We start from the raw sequence: 10,239 nt of genomic DNA on the forward strand, positions 1-10,239 counted from the left end.
TGGGATCAGGACAGTGGAAGATGGATCCGAGTGGGTCCAAAGCTTCATATTGTGGGGTCCCTGTGTTTACAACCTGATCCTTTTGTGAGGATGCAGTAGGAGTTTGTGGCAAAGGTGGAGATCTTTCTTCCAATTGCTGTGAGGAAGTAGCAGCAGTGGTTATTTGTGACATTTGTGTTGTCACGGGCATTTGCTCTGGGATCTCATCTTCCAGAGGTGCCTTTGTTTTGGGTATGGGGGGCTTTCTGGATGTTTTCTTTTTGTTCTTTTTGGTGGTGGCAGGTGTGGGTTTCAAAACAGTGGGTGTGCTGCTTTGATCACCTGGAGCAGTGGGCTCAACAGCCGATACCTGAGGAGCAGCTTCATCTGCTAAATTCTGCTCAGGTACCTCTGCTTTTGTTTTTATAGGTGCCAACATTCTAGAGAATGTTGTTTTAGGCGTTAAACAGTTTATTTTAAAATGAGCACCTTGTTTGGGCAATTCTGCATCTTCTTTTACAAATTTTTGTTCGAAATAATAGCTTAAAAACCTTGGGAAGAGCAGAAATGCTTTGCTATCAACATTCTTTACTAAATCATCAAAAATCTCCAGGGAATAATTAAAATTTTCATTATTTAAAATTGCATATCCCAGGCATTGAATTTTTGATGGTATTTCATTAAAAGAAGTTGTTTTATTAGAAACACACATCAATAGAGTGTGAAATAAAAACCTTGGTGCAGAAGGGAAGAAACCTTTTTGTAAGGTATCCCTTTTTGGTTGCTCTGCATAACCCCTATTCATGAAATCCTTTTCAACTCAGTTTTCGAAAAAGAGGTTTTACTTCCAGATCATTGAGTTTGAAGACTTCAGAAATAGATTGTGGAGAGATTTGAATCTTTTTACCCTGTATCGAGGAGTTGATAGCTGTGACAGAGTCTCCTTGTTTTTCAAGGGTGGCATTGTTCCAGAACTCTCTTTGGGTTTGTAGATAAATTGGAGCGTCTGCTGTTAACAAAGTTTTATACTTTGATGCAGATAAGGTATCAATGATGGAGTCGAAGGTGTTGTCGGTTGTGAGTTTTGTGAGTATACCCAAATAGTTGTGAGGAGATTTGTAACGAATATTCTGTGGTTTCAGCGGCCATTTGAGTGGCGTCAGTGGGAGCGGAGGAAGAAGACGGTTTTGATTTTGATTTCGACTTTGATTTCGTCATATTTGATGAAGAAGATCGAAAAATGTTTTTGGAGTTATGAGTGGGAAACTGCTTTGTGAAGAGAATGTTTGGAATTCAATTCGACAGTGAAACCCTGTTTGGGGTTTTGATCAGGGTTTTATTTAGGGAAAAAGAAAATACTGACGTGGCAGCGGTTATAATGATCTGACGGCTAAAAACTGACCATGTGTCAACCCCTGATGGAAGAGTAAATAATGGAGGACAGTTGTTTTGGTGGCCACTGATGAAACAAGCATCAGTGGTTACAACGGTAATAAATGAAGCAGTTGGTGATTTTTTTTTACCATCAGTGGATGCTTTTACGACATCAGTGGATAGCCTATCAGTGGATAAAACACTGATTTTGAACAACAGTGCATATCAGAGGAAAATGAGAACAGGGGTTGACTTTCAGCAGTGGACAGACATTAGAGGGCAAATGTTTGAGGCACAATCAGTAGTTTTAAGGAAAAACAGTGGTAGACAACAAAATGAAGACCATTAGTATAACAACTGTTAGTGCAGCAGTGTTTCAACTTTTGACAAATAATTTTAGCATCTGCTTGTTCAGATATGGGGATTGATTTTGTCTTGTGTGAGCTCAATATCATGTCCAACATCTGTTATTCTGCAGGAATGCTATACTTAGCTACATTTTAGATGTAGATTATCAAGTTTAATTTGTCAGCAGTTTTTCTAGGAGATTATGTTCTAGGTTTACCACAAGTTCACTATTTCCTAACAGTGGTTTAGCATCACAGATGATGAAAACTTCTTTACTAAGGCAACTCATTTTGTGTCTAATTATTTGAAGTAGAACATGAGTGTCTCAGTATTTTTAGAATTAATTTGCAATCAATTTTTTATGTGATAAACAAACTTGAGCTTAATGTGACCTTGACATGTACACCATTTCCCTTTGATCAGGAAAAGTAATTTCACACAAAAATAAGGAAATTACATCCTAACCGGAGAGAAAACTTTTACTACCAAAAAGGAGTAAAAGTACAAAATATATCATTCTTTTTATTAAAAAAATCAATAATATATCCGGTTTTATTTGAAAAACACACCTTTCTAAAAATAAAGGTTATTTTGAAAACAACATCAAAAGGATCTGGTGACTTCCAAAAGGCTTATGATTACATCAATATGATCACTGATTAGGATCATTTTCTTGTTAATTAATTGCAAATTCATCTTTTAAATTCAATCACTAGAGATACCATTGTTACCTGAACTTTTCCTGAATTAATGGATGCACACAGTTGCATAATGACCATTGTTTTCCTAACTTTTGACTCATAGGTGTTTTATGTTTATACTCTTTTCTTTTGACTTCAAAAGTTTTGAGATAAACACACTTTTGAGTTTTGTTCATTTTCTTCTTTTTTTACCCTTCCCATTCATAAGTACAGAAAATACTTATTGTGAGATTTTATTGAGGAATTACTTAATCCAGAATCATTTTGCAGTAATGTTTTGAGAGATCTGGCCGCATACGAACATGCTTTATTACCAAATCTCACATTACTTATGATTTGGACCGTTTTTGACCCCTGATTTTCTTAATGTGTTTTGACAGGGTTGATTTAGTCCTTTTGAGGATTCTCAAACTGCCTTCTAACACAAAAGATTTCATGACTAAAGTTTTATTTTCCTCTTTCTGAGTTAGCAAAACACTAATGTTTATATGAACATAGGTTTTGTTAATCTAAGGATCATACTTTAGCATAAAACATGATGAAATCATCACAAATTCCATAACAACAGTTGAAATCAATTTTGAATGAAGATAGTCATACCATAGTTACTAGACATGTTTCCAGATCTGGAAACTATGAGTGATTTGTGCATGACATCACTTGTTGTTTGAAATTTGTGAATCTTATGACATCTTGGTTGTTTTACAGAGTATCAGATTCATCATTTTGAACATGATTTCTCGTTGCTCTGTTTTTCAACTAAATACAATCAACCTTAGTATCAATGAATTTTGAGTTGAACTGTTATGTCAAATTGATTGTTAGATCGAATTTGACTGTCTGGGCTCTGATACCAATTGCTAGGATCTGAGGCTGTCATGATTGTGCTTGTTTGTATAAATTTGACAAATCAATGAATATAAAATAGGATTAAGTGCAGCGGAAATGAAGACAAACTTTGTAAGCACAATATAAGTGGGAAATAGTTTAATAAATAGATGCTTCTCATTAAGTTGAATGATTCAATTACAAATCAAATGATTACAAGCATGCTTACAGAACTAAGCTCCTCCTCAGCCTGATACTCCAAGGTTGGTTGCACAAGATGAAAGGATTGGACTGGAGAAGAAGAATCCACTCAGTCAATCAAATGTAACAGTACAGGGTACTGCTCCATTTATAGGCAAACCAGACCACTGAGGCATCTCAGCTGACGTCACCATGATAGTGACATCTAACAACCTAACAACCTATAAACACTGTTCTATACAAACTACTGATGTTAAACAACTGATTATAAGTACAGTATAAAACAAGATAAAACTACTGCTTCACGTTCCGCTGTTGTAGCCTGAGCACTGATGTTGAGCATCAGTGCTTTCTTCAAAGTTGATCAGTCCTTGAATAAGCAGTGCTTGTGTCTTCATCAGTATTTAGGAAACGACAGTGGATAGAGCAACAGTGTTTGTCTTCAGCAGTCTTTAGAGTTTCATCAGTGTTTGGTTCATCAGTTGTTATAGTGAGCAGTACTTAAGATCCATCAGCTATTAGATTACCACTGTCAAGGGGAAAGCCAAGTGTAAACAGCTGCTTATTCTGAATCCACTGTTGTGATCCGGTGTTTGCTTTCATTTTCTGTTCCTCTGGTAGGGTTCAATCCCAACAATGACATAAAGCATGTAAAATCTAGCATGAGCCTAAGTAAACAAGTAGCATGTATAACGGATTGAGATCATAAAGTATGTTTTAAGTGTGTGAGTGTGAAGTTTGTATAATAACATGTTACAACCCAAAGTGTTTTTAAAGGTAAATGGGTCAATTGTACTCACGGTTTTGCAACCTTCTACTTGATAAATCCGTGAGAGATTTGTTGTTGTCGGAGGTTGGAATACCAAGTCCTTCTACACGAAGTAACAAGGTGTATGAGTATTGGAGTATAACGGTGGAATAAAGATTCGGAAATAAAAACATGTGAATATAAACATAGGAAAGTAATCATCTTCAACACATAATACTTGTTTTGACACTATGAACAGTCAAGGGTTAAATTGTTTTCATGGGTAGAATACCTATTAGAATCATAACAAGTTACTAGGTCTTAGATGATGTAATCTAGTACTTTGACGAATGAACACAAATTCATCATCAAAGATTTGAATATGGTATATATATATATATATATATATATGTATATATATATATGAGTATTAGATAGGTTATGTAATATGTTAATAAGTCCAATAGTTCAAGCATGAGGTAGGAGTATGAATACTCCATTTATGAACCTCTTCTATGTCATAGAAGTCATGTAGGAGGTAGGAAGAACAAGTCTTCCATTTAGGTACCTCTAGATGTTCACCACTACACTTGATGTTATGAACATTCAAGGAGGGTCATAAACTTACAAGAAACAATAGAATATGAACAACTAATCTATGACAAAACATCAAGCAATGTGTGGATTTTCAAGTAGGATAGCCCAAGCTAATCCTAATTCTCACAATCATCAAGTCTTAAGCTTGAACATCACTTGTGGGTTAAACCCTTGAATAAAATAGAATGTTTGTGAGGTTTACACCTCTGATTTTACATGTATCAACCTTGTTTTTAAGCCTAACTAACCATAGATGTGGTTATAAGCATAAGGACATAGGTTTGAGATAGTTTCCTCATGTTTAATCAAGTTTATCAAAGTTTGAATCAAGAACAGAAAAGTCAGTCAACTTTGGAGACCTTTTGGCGACGTTCCAAGCTCTGGTTTTCTAGGGAAAACCTATGGAAACGTTGCTAGGGTTAATCCAAGCATGTAGGAAAAAGAATCAACTGAAATGGACAAGAAACGAGTGAGTTATGCTCACTTTAGTGAAGTAGTATGATTTTGTCCGAACGTCTGCAATCAGCTGCGAATTTAGGGAGTTTGAGAGTGATTAGAGAGAGTTGTGAGTGATTAGAAAAGTGCAAAATGCTTGGACAATACTTGCGTTTTATAGGGAAGTGTTAGGGTAGGTTGTAGTTGGGTATTAATTGCTAAAAACGAGTTTAAACTTCATACAAACACTAATCCCACAAATGAAAACGAGCTGAAACCTTTTCTGATCTGATGATGGTCTCGCGGGCCGCGAAGCAAGGACCTGGGCTAGGTCGCGGGCCGTCAGGCCTAGTCTGATGCATTAAAGGTTTTCAAAAATGACATTTTGGCCCCTTGAGTTCCTTATTTTGGGATTTTAGGTGTATATATGATACAAGGGCATATTATAAGGACCAAATAAGTAATATTAACATAAAATAAGTATCATGAAGTATGTATAAGTATAGGAATATCGTATTTAAGTATCAGATGCATTCAAAAGTCGTATTATTCGTAAGTTTCACGTATTTACAAGTTTGGCACATAGTTTCCAAGAATCAGGAATATGTATCAATTGTTCCACAAAATCAAACGTATGAATATGTGTGAAGTATGTATAACGCAAATTTAAAGAAATACGAGTTTTATTTATGATCTAAGTCTCGGATTTTACAACGATTACAATGAAAGGACGATTACAAGAACACAAGGCTTCCAAAAATAGAAATACAAGCAAGACCTAATTATGGAAAGTACAAAGAAGCGGGGCGTTACAGATGTTGTGAGTGATAAATGAGTGGCGAGTGATAACCACCCCTACCCACTAATAGGTTGAAGTCCACAGGTTTCAATCTTTCATCCATACCATTATACCAGATACTACCACCATATTCACACACACATGACACGCATACAGACATTTTTTCTCTCTCAAAAAACATAGAAGACATTTATCACCACCAGTTATAGTCATAACCTTAGCCCACTCGTGTGATCACACCCACCTCCATCAAGAAAGATAGTTGCATGATTGCATCACCCCAACGCCACCACTGGCCATTTCGACGGCGACCAGGAAGGACAACACCGTCAACATTGCACCATCCACTTGAGGCTTCGGACCATGTGGGACTCGTCGTTTTGGTCACCATCCGGACCACCGGAGACCATGGATAACCCTGCTACCGACGCATGACAGTGGTCCGATGATCAGTGGCGAAGCTTGAAAATTTTCACTGAGGGACCTAAAAATTCTATATAAGTAAATCTTTTTTTATAAAATCGGGGGGTCGAAAATATATATACCTAAAAAATTCTATACGAAACGTACATACATAACACTACTTAGCGAAAAAATTCGGGGGGACGGGCGCCCCTCCCCCTCACCCCTGGCCCCTAGAAAGTTGCGCCTCTACCGACGATGATGTCGCCGCTGTGCGATGGTGCCTACCGACGATGATGTCGCCGTTGTGCGATGGTGGTGCATGCTGATAGAGTGAAGTGGACAAATAAGTTAAAAACGAAGAATTAGTAGGGGTGTCAATTTTTAACACAACCTGAAAACCCGACACGAACCTAACACGACGGGTTTAGGTTTAGTCTAAACGGGTTCGGGTCAGTTTCAATTGAACCCGCGAACCCGTTTAGATTAACGGGTCAGGTTTGGGTTAACCTAGTCGGGTTGGTGGGTTGACCCTTTTAACACATTTATACTATATTATATTTTTTTTTACAATATATTTTATGACGTAAATTAAATAGGGTGTGTATTTTATGCCTTGATTATAACTTAAAAAGGAAATTAACATAGATTTTGTAATTTAAATATGATATTATTATATATATTTGTGTTTTTGAACTAAATTTTAATTTTAGTATATTAATTTTAGAAAAATTTAAAAAATTCGGGTTGAACGGGTCGTGTTCGGGTCAACCCATGAAATTTCGGGTTGTGTTCGGGTTCATATGTATGATACAATTTTCGGGTTCGGGTTCGTGTAAAATTTTCAGGTTCGGGTCAGATTAAATCTGCCAACTTGCGAATACGACCCGTTTTACACCCCTAAGAATTAGTGATAGATTGAAGTGGACAAGTATGAAGGAAGAAATTTGAATAGTTGGACCAATAGATGATAGAAAAATTGAATAGTAAAGTTGAGTGTGAAGAGGATTTTGCTAAATAATATAGGGAAGATATGGTTACGATAAATAAAATATAATTTAAATAAAAAAAGATATGTAAATAAAAAAATGAAAGTGTTATTATTTTATTTAGATTCTTTAAAAAGAGAGGTTGACAATAGTTATAAAGAATTTTTTTGATTTGTTAGATATTGTTCTTATATGTTTTATATTTTTGTTTCTCATCGGAACCTACATATATGCATGTGTATATACACGGACAACGAAGGCTTCTTAGCTAGGGGTGTAATCACCTAGTGTTAGTAGTTACATAATGGCACGTAATCACATCCAGCGACGGAATTAGGTTTTTTTTTTTCCAATGGGGTTCATTTTTTCAGTGTTCAAAATTTTCATAACCAAGCCTTAAAATTTTCAAGTTGGTCCTAGTTTGGGTCGGATCAAAGCGAGGTTTGAATTGGAATTTAAAAAAAAATAGAAAAAATGGGGGATAAATTACATTTTTCGTCCTTTATGTTTATACCGGATTGCAACGGATAGCCTTTAATTTTAATAATTACAGCCACAATCCTTTATTTACAAAACCCTTACACTCTACGTCCTTTAGCACTAACCAGATTAAAATTTTTAGTTAAGTTTATTCATTTAAGGGTATTATGGTCTATTCATGCTTTTATTTAAATGTTCAATAAATAAAACCTTACACATACACATCATCTTCCCCAATTTACTAACCCTAAAACCTTAACCACCACATCCTACCACCACCACCTCATCCTGCCGCCAACACCTTATCTTGCCACCGTCTTCACAAACACATCGCAAATCTTGTCACCACCACCACCACTCAGCATTCACAGATCTGCAACCCAGTTGCCCGCCATCATCAAATCTCGTCACCACCACCACTCCGGCCACTGTTCACCCGTCGGGCCATCACCACGTCACACCCATCGCCCCTAACCCTTCGCAGATCCTCAACCCAGTTGCTTCGCAGATCTGCAACCCATCTAATTTCAAAGAACATAACATATAAAACATCAATTTAGACACAAATAACACCAATCATCAACACCAGCAAACAACCTACATCAAACCACCACAACTAACTATTACTACAATCTGGAACTTTTAAACCCTCAAAATCTGAAAACCCATCCTCTTACAATTGCCGCTGCTACCACTACGCACCACCACCAAATCTCCGGTTAAATCCACAACCCCCACCACCAGAAACCTCCACCGTACCCGGAAAACACCACCACCACCAGAAACCTCCACTATATCCGAAATCCACAAGACCGGGTCTGAATTAAAAGACCAGGATAACGGCGGATCTGAATCCACAAGACTGGATCTGAAATCTGAATACGGCTAGGGTTCAGGCTGGATTTTTTGACTTACGTGTGCGTTTTTTAGTCAGTGGATTTAGATAGGTTCCAGGTAGCCGGAAATGATGTTGATTGTGGCCGGAAATGATGTTCTGGTGACCGGTTGTTATGAAGAAGAGAGAGAGATATGTAGTGTGTTATGAGAGAGATGGAGAAACAGGGAATGCTTTTAAATCATGTATTATTTTGTTTAAATAAATGTTTTCTCAAATAATAAGGTTAAAAAGACAATCCTACCCTCATGTGCAAGGCATATGATTTGATTTAACGTTAAAAACAAACCTGGTTAGTGCTAAAGGATTTAAGGTGTAATGAGTTATACAAATAAAGGATCGTGACTGTAATTATTAAAGTTAAAGGTTATCCGTTGCAATCCGAGATAAACATAAAGGACGAAAAGTGTAATTTACCCAAAAATGCGATATACAAGGCTTGAACCCATGAACATTTGTTAGTAAAGAGGGGGATTTCCCACTGCACCAGCCTTCCTTATCTCTCTAATTTGCTATGGTGTCCACCTAATTGTATTTATGGGGTCCTTATGAAATTTAATATACCGGATCTACTAATTTTTAAAAAAACATTGGGGTCCGGGGACCCCGACCCACTCTATGTAGGTCCGCCCCTGATCACATCACGTAACGTTATACAACACCATGTAATGTTATACAAAATCACGTAACGTTTTACTTGTTTATGAATATAAGACATATTACGTAATTATGTAATGTTATGTAATCACGTATTCACATATTAGTACATAATCACTTAGCTTGTAAACTTTTGTTTTTTGACAAGTAGCAAGGTCTCCAACGAGAAGAAACGATACTGTAAACGTGAAGCTAACGCCATCATTAGCCGTTCCACCGTGTTCTACCTCCATCAACCAGCAGAAGCACAAGCAAGATATATTACAGCAACCCAACACTCAATTGGGGTTTTCTCAAACTTCAGACATAATTTTTCACAAATCTAGCACCAATTTTAAGCCGAAACAAGAACATAGTGTACTCAAGCAACTAGACCTAGTGTACTCAATCATTTCAAAATTGCACAAGAAACTAGTATAACAGTACAATTGTAGAGATAACGAAGCAAACAATATATACTTACAGCAGTAAGCAACTAAACACTTGATTAGGGGTTTTCTTCTTTTTATTGTTTTCGATCGAGAGAAAAAACAAAGCGTAGTTGTGAAAAGTGAAAAATAAAAACTTTTGTAGCCTTCGCACATAATTAGACTTTGTACATGATCCGGCACCCTTTATAAAAGATTGTATCAAGAAAGACTATAGCATCCAGTGGCCAAAATAATAAGTTTAGAACTTTGAGTCTTGTAGGTGAATAATTTTGGAATAGAAATGAGTATCAAAAGTCACTTTCTTTCATAAAGTCATCACGTGCGTAATCCGATACCATTAATTTTGGTTGTTATCAAATCATATTCTACCTCCTT

The 10,239-nt window shown here is 36.5% G+C and overlaps 1 long non-coding RNA gene across 1 annotated transcript; it reads right to left on the reverse strand.

Moving 5' to 3' along the window:
• Positions 1 to 6,110: 6,110 nt before the first annotated feature.
• On the reverse strand, positions 6,111 to 10,009 carry LOC118491288. Its single transcript, XR_004891144.1, has 2 exons — positions 9,897 to 10,009; positions 6,111 to 6,494 (listed from the first exon to the last, which is right to left on the reverse strand). It is a non-coding gene; the product is annotated as an uncharacterized LOC118491288 (long non-coding RNA).
• Positions 10,010 to 10,239: the final 230 nt, after the last annotated feature.

The sequence above is a fragment of the Helianthus annuus genome, chromosome 4, assembly GCF_002127325.2.
Source record: "Helianthus annuus cultivar XRQ/B chromosome 4, HanXRQr2.0-SUNRISE, whole genome shotgun sequence".
Classification (NCBI taxonomy): domain Eukaryota; kingdom Viridiplantae; phylum Streptophyta; class Magnoliopsida; order Asterales; family Asteraceae; genus Helianthus; species Helianthus annuus.